At 38.6% G+C, this 6,000-nt stretch overlaps 1 protein-coding gene across 1 annotated transcript in view; it reads right to left on the bottom strand.

Annotated features, from left to right (window-relative positions):
* The window catches only part of BMPR1A (bone morphogenetic protein receptor, type IA), a 59,773-nt gene extending 55,316 nt beyond the window's left edge, over positions 1 to 4,457 (bottom strand). The window contains exon 1 of the mRNA XM_010854386.1: positions 4,343 to 4,457. The gene's annotated coding sequence lies outside the window, so the exon portion shown is untranslated. The remainder of the gene's footprint in view (positions 1 to 4,342) is intronic.
* Positions 4,458 to 6,000: the final 1,543 nt, after the last annotated feature.

Below are 6,000 nucleotides of genomic sequence, written 5' to 3'. Positions count from 1 at the left end.
AGAAAAGGCAGAGGAACCAGAGATCAAATTGTCAACATCCGCTGGATCATGGAAAAAGCAAGAGAGTTCCAGAAAAACATCTATTTCTGCTTTATTGACTATGCCAAAGTCTTTGATGGTGTGGATCACAGTAAACTGTGGAAAATTCTGGAAGAGATGGGAATACCAGACCACCTGACCTGCCTCTTGAGAAATCTGTATGCAGGTCAGGAAGCAACAGTTAGAACTGGACATGGAACAACAGACTGGTTCCAATAGGAAAAGGAATATGTCAAGGCTGTATATTGTCACCCTGTTTATTTAACTTATATGCAGAGTACATCATGAGAAACGCTGGACTGGAAGAAACACAAGCTGGAATCAAGACTGCTGGGAGAAATATCAATAACCTCAGATATGCAGATGATACCACCCTTATGGCAGAAAGTGAAGAGGAGCTAAAAAGCCTCTTGATGAAAGTGAAAGTGGAGAGTGAAAAAGTTGGCTTAAAGCTCAACATTTCAGAAAACGTAGATCATGGCATCTGGTCCCACCACTTCATGGCAAATAGATGGGGAAACAGTGGAAACAGTGTCAGACTTTATTTTTCTGGGCTCCAAAATCACTGCAGATGGTGACTGCAGCCATGAAATTGAAAGATGCTTACTCCTTGGAAGGAAAGTTTTGACCAACCTAGATAGCATATTCAAAAGCAGAGACATTACTTTGCCAACAAAGGTTCGTCTAGTCAAGGCTATGGTTTTTCCTGTGGTCATGTATGGATGTGAGAGTTGGACTGTGAAGAAAGCTGAGCGCTGAAGAATTGATGCTTTTGAACTGTGGTGTTGGAGAAGACTCTTGAGAGTCCCTTGGACTGCAAGGAGATCCAACCAGTCCATTCTGAAGAAGATCAGCCCTGGGATTTCTTTGGATCTGATCTGAAACAAATGAAGAGACCAGCAATACAGCAGAACATCACTGTTAATGTTTCTTTAAACTTAGGAAACTTGGATTCAACCAGATTCAAAGAATTACTTCTGTTTGCTCTTCATTATGCCCAACATTATTATCCCTGCTATCCAGATAAAAAACGTGGGCATCATTATCTCTTTTCAACATCCAGTCACAAATCAGTGTCCCTTCTTCCTTCACAACATACCTCCTCCAGTTTTCCTTTTCTATTTCCACTATCATCACTCTGACTGAATTCTATTACCTCAAGCTTAGCGACTCCCACAACCTTACGAGCTCCCTGAGTCCTCACTGCATTCCTCTAACGTGAGGACCTTGTTCTTTATTTTTTGATTTCTTCTTTGTGACTGTTGTTACACAGATCAACAGGAATCCCCAAAAAGCAATATTCTGTAGAACAAAAATTAACGCTCTGGGGCCTTAAACTAGAAGAATAGGGAAAAACAAGCCTGGAAAAAAATATTAGCAGAAGGAGGAAAAACACGGGTCAATTTAAAATCATCAGCTGAAGAGTATCATATATGCAAAGTGGTATGAAGAAGAAAATTAAATATTTGCTGAATAATCAATACTTAAAGGTTTTTGCAACTTCAGATAAGTTGATCCCTACCTTAAAATTCTCATTACCTCTTGACTGAAACAATTAAGAGTATCCTAATTGTCTCTCGGCTTTTGGTAGCTCCCCCTTCCAAACTATCATTCACATCAGATCAGATCAGATCAGATCAGTCGCTCAGTCGTGTCCGACTCTTTGCGACCCCATGAATCGCAGCACGCCAGGCCTCTCTGTCCAACACCAACTCCCGGAGTTCACTGAGACTCATGTCCATCGAGTCAGTGATGCCATCCAGCCATCTCATCCTCTGTCGTCCCCTTCTCCTCTTGCCCTCAATCCCTCCCAGCATCAGAGTCTTTTCCAATGAGTCAACTCTTCGCATGAGGTGGCCAAAGTACTGAAGTTTCAGCTTTAGCATCATTCCTTCCAAAGAAATCCCAGGGCTGATCCCCGTATTAATTGTTACAAAACACAATTATGATTCAAACTTTCTAGAGACTGCCAACTACTCACAAAATGAAGTCTAAACTCCCTACCATGGCATCCAGAGTTCTTCACAAACAAGCTCTTTCAGCTTTGTCATTCAAACCCTCTCTCATATCCTGAATTCAAATCACACAAAATTACTTCCTCTGCTTCCCCTGTCCATGGGATTCCCCAGGTAAGAATACTGGAATGGGTTGTCATTTCCTTCTCAATGGGATCTTCCTGACCCAGGGATCAAACCTGCATCTCCTACATCACAGCAGGTGGATTCTTTACCACTGAGCCAACTGGTAAGGCAATTCTTTTCCAAGATTGCTGGGAAGTCCCAGCAATCTTCTACTCATCCTTTAAGACTCCACTCAAACACCATTTCCTATGTGAAGCCAATTTGACAGTTCTCTCCTCTAACAATACTGGTGGAGCCCTTCTAGATGACACCAACATACTTTCCCAATCTCACACAACACTTTTCAAACTGTATTAACTTTGTGTACTCATCTCTAAACAGATTATTCTTTGAGAGTAAAGTAAGGAACTCATTTTTACTGAACATCTCGTATTCTCAGCACCTAATGCCTGGTGCAGAACAGGTGTTTGGTAAGTGTTTGAGAGAGAAGGAAGTGGCTGGACGTAAGCAAAGCTTCACTTAATGCTATACCGTTGAGAGACTTCATTAGAGGAATCTGTCCTTACTTTGACAGGCTAACTACGAGTCACTGACAGTACAGGCACAATTATACCTTTCAGAAAACATAAGCTGGTAGCAATCGGTAGATGGAAAAAAAGAGTGAGGAGACACAATAAGTGGGGGAGTCCTTCAATATTTCAGGTGAAATGCTGAAGAACTTAAACGTGGATGATGATGGGAGAATTAGGAGAGATGATGAAAACATTCATGATACAGAGGTAAAGCTGAAAGGACCTGATCTCTGACTAAGAGTAGCAAGGAAAAGATAAAGAATCCGATTCTGCACTGAGGCTGTGAGCACAGGTGACAAAGAGGTCTAGTAACAGAAGTGGGAGCACCATGCGTGCAGCAAGCAGTCGAAAACAAAGTGGGAGCACCATGCGTGCAGCAAGCAGTCGAAAACAAAGTGGGAGCACCATGCGTGAAGCAAGCAGTCGAAAACAAAGTGGGAACACCATGCGTGCAGCAAGCAGTGGAAAACAAAGTGGGAACACCATGCGTGCAGCAAGCAGTGGAAAACAAAGTGGGAACACCATGCGTGCAGCAAGCAGTCGAAAACAAAGTGGGAACACCATGCGTGAAGCAAGCAGTCGAAAACACGTGCTGAAGCTTAGAATACTGTCATAGCAGAGATATGCGGCTGAGAGAGATCATTTTAGAGGTAACTGCTGAAATCAAGAAGTCAGGAGAGACATTAAAAAAAGAATTTCAGAGATAAGAATCTTAGGGAAGGTCATTATTTAGTAATAGGACAACTATTCTTCAAACAAAAATAGGAAAAAAAAATTTGAAGGAGTAATTAAAGAAGTAGAAACAGAAAAGCTCAGGGTTACAGAAGCTACCAGTATTTCATGAAAGGAAAAATGGCAACAAGCGCAGTGATCACAGAGCGAAACTAACAAAAGACAAAAGACAGTTAGAACATCATGACTATTCCTCAAAAGAGCAAACAGACCGGCTTAGAAGGGACAGGAGGATGAATGAATACTGCAAGGAAGCAAAGCAGTGAGCAAAACCTACTACTTAAAGAGGAAAAAGTATACTAGCAAACAGTAGCAAACTCTACTATTTAAAGAGGAAAAAGTAAAACATATGTATTCTACCTGTTTGTTTTTAATACAGATTCCTAAAGGATTAAACCTTTTATTGATAATCTGAGTCTCTATGGATTTGAAAACAATGAACTTGATTTCTCTATCCACATTATCTTAGAATGGCTTCTCCCCTGTCCCTGATGTTACTGCAGTTTCCACTTCTTTCAATAAATTCTATCTCCAAAGATCTATTATTCAAAGTAACAATTTTATCCTAAATTCTAAATATGTGTAAGCTTCAGAATAATGTAAACATTCATTTTAATATAATCTTCTATTCTAACCTGTTTTGTCATCGTCAGAGGAAAGAAGTAATTATATACATCATTTAATGCTTATTTTCTCCAATTAGAATAAAGAAAGCTATATTAATAATAAATACTTTTTACTCCTGAAGAGGTTCAACATTTATAAAGAGATAAAATCCTGTAACTACTTAAGAACTCATAAGGAAGGTGATTCAAGAATAAAGAAGATAACAAAGTTGCAGTGATAAAATAGGATGATTTTTAATTGCTAAGAAATGAGAAATTTCACATTAATTATATTCTTAAGTCTTTTTCTTACCTCAGAGATGTGGCTAGATAAAACTGTACTTCCAATTTTCTCCAAACAGCTTTGACCTATGCTTCCATCTCATGAATTCCAAGACAGTATTAAACTGATGCATATTTTCATAAATCTGTTTAGAAAAAAAGAATATATTTAAGACTGAAAGAATGTTTGTTTATCAGAATAACACATGTAGAAGAAATGATAAAATTTTATCATGCATAAAACTATACATTTTTAATGTAAAGTTCTATGGCACTTTAGAAACTATCACTTTACAAACCTTTACTCAAAGACGTTCTAAATTTTGAGTATTTTCAACTTTATAACATAACAGTTCTGTGGAAAAAATTACTCACATGTGAAGTTCTGTATCAGCCTAATAAGCTTTTGTGGGGGGAAAAAATCACATTTCAAATTGAAAAACAAGAACATCAGAAGCAGCACTAAAATTTACAACTCTACAATATTAGGATTCCTACTTGAGAAAAAATATATTTGATCACCCAGCTAGTATTTCAATTTTATCACAAAGGCTCAGTTAGCAGTCTTAATTCCAGGCAGACTTCAACCTAGAACATTAGGAACAGCGAGGGCCAAGAGTTGACTGCGCTGCTGGCTCTGCGTCCAGGGCACAGGCTTCCAGTGTTACTGCTGTCATCAGTGACCTGCTGCTCTAAGAGACAACGTTCATAAATACAGAAGAAGGAAGCCATCAAAACCTGTAATTTAGTTAAAGACAGGTGTGCTGCTTATTTAGGGATCACAAAAATAATTTCATTGAATGTATCTTTTAACTGAAACTTCAAATAGCACAGTGTTCTGTTTCCTATTGTAAAAAGAAAAATTTTAAGCTGTATGAACATTACTCATGTCCCACTGCAAGGTCAAAACGCCTTTGTCTTCAAGTCCATTTAGAAGTACCATTTGTGTCACACTGAGGTTTAGTAGTCTTGGCAATAATGACTAAATTCATGTAAACTGGGGCAACCTGAAACGGCCCAGCGTATCAGATAGCCTTTCTTAAAGACAACAGTCTCCACTCAGCAGACAGGCTGCCATAGGGCCATGCTAAATCTTTCATGGTCCAACTAAAGACAGACCGACCCTGAAAGCAATTAGTAATGCTTTGTCTGCATTCAGAAGCCTTTAACAGTCTTCCCAATGCACGAGTTACCTATAACCTCACCAGGTCCCTGATATTTTTCAGGGTTCTCATATGACCAAAACTTAGACTATCATTCACAGTAACAAAGGAGGGTAGTAATGGAGACCTGGTATCTAGCATTTCCCCCCCACCTTCTCTGAGATGATCATAGTCTTAAAAAATTTACCTTATAACAATAATAGTAAAAAAAAAAAAGGCATTGTTTCCACTTTAGAAAAGGCATAAAGATTTTCCTCTAAAGCCATTCTTTGCCAATTCTTCCCTAAGGGCATATGGAAGAAGAGAGGGGAGGAAATCATTACATTAAACAAAGCTCAAATTAACCTATTCTCATAAAGTTTTAAAGTCCCATCAAAGTGACTATGTCTAAAAATATATGGCCTGATTCTAGTTCTACCAGATATTTCCAACGGATCAAATAATAATAAAATTAGCAGGTAAACCACTTACCAATCATTGTTTATTATAGCACTACTTATTACAACACTTTTTCCTTGGTGTAAAA

The sequence above is a fragment of the Bison bison genome, unplaced genomic scaffold (assembly GCF_000754665.1).
Source record: "Bison bison bison isolate TAMUID 2011002044 unplaced genomic scaffold, Bison_UMD1.0 scf7180017864341, whole genome shotgun sequence".
NCBI classification, from domain to species: domain Eukaryota; kingdom Metazoa; phylum Chordata; class Mammalia; order Artiodactyla; family Bovidae; genus Bison; species Bison bison.
The sequence above is the reverse complement of the archived record's forward strand: the minus strand, read 5'-3'. Positions and strand labels throughout refer to the sequence as shown.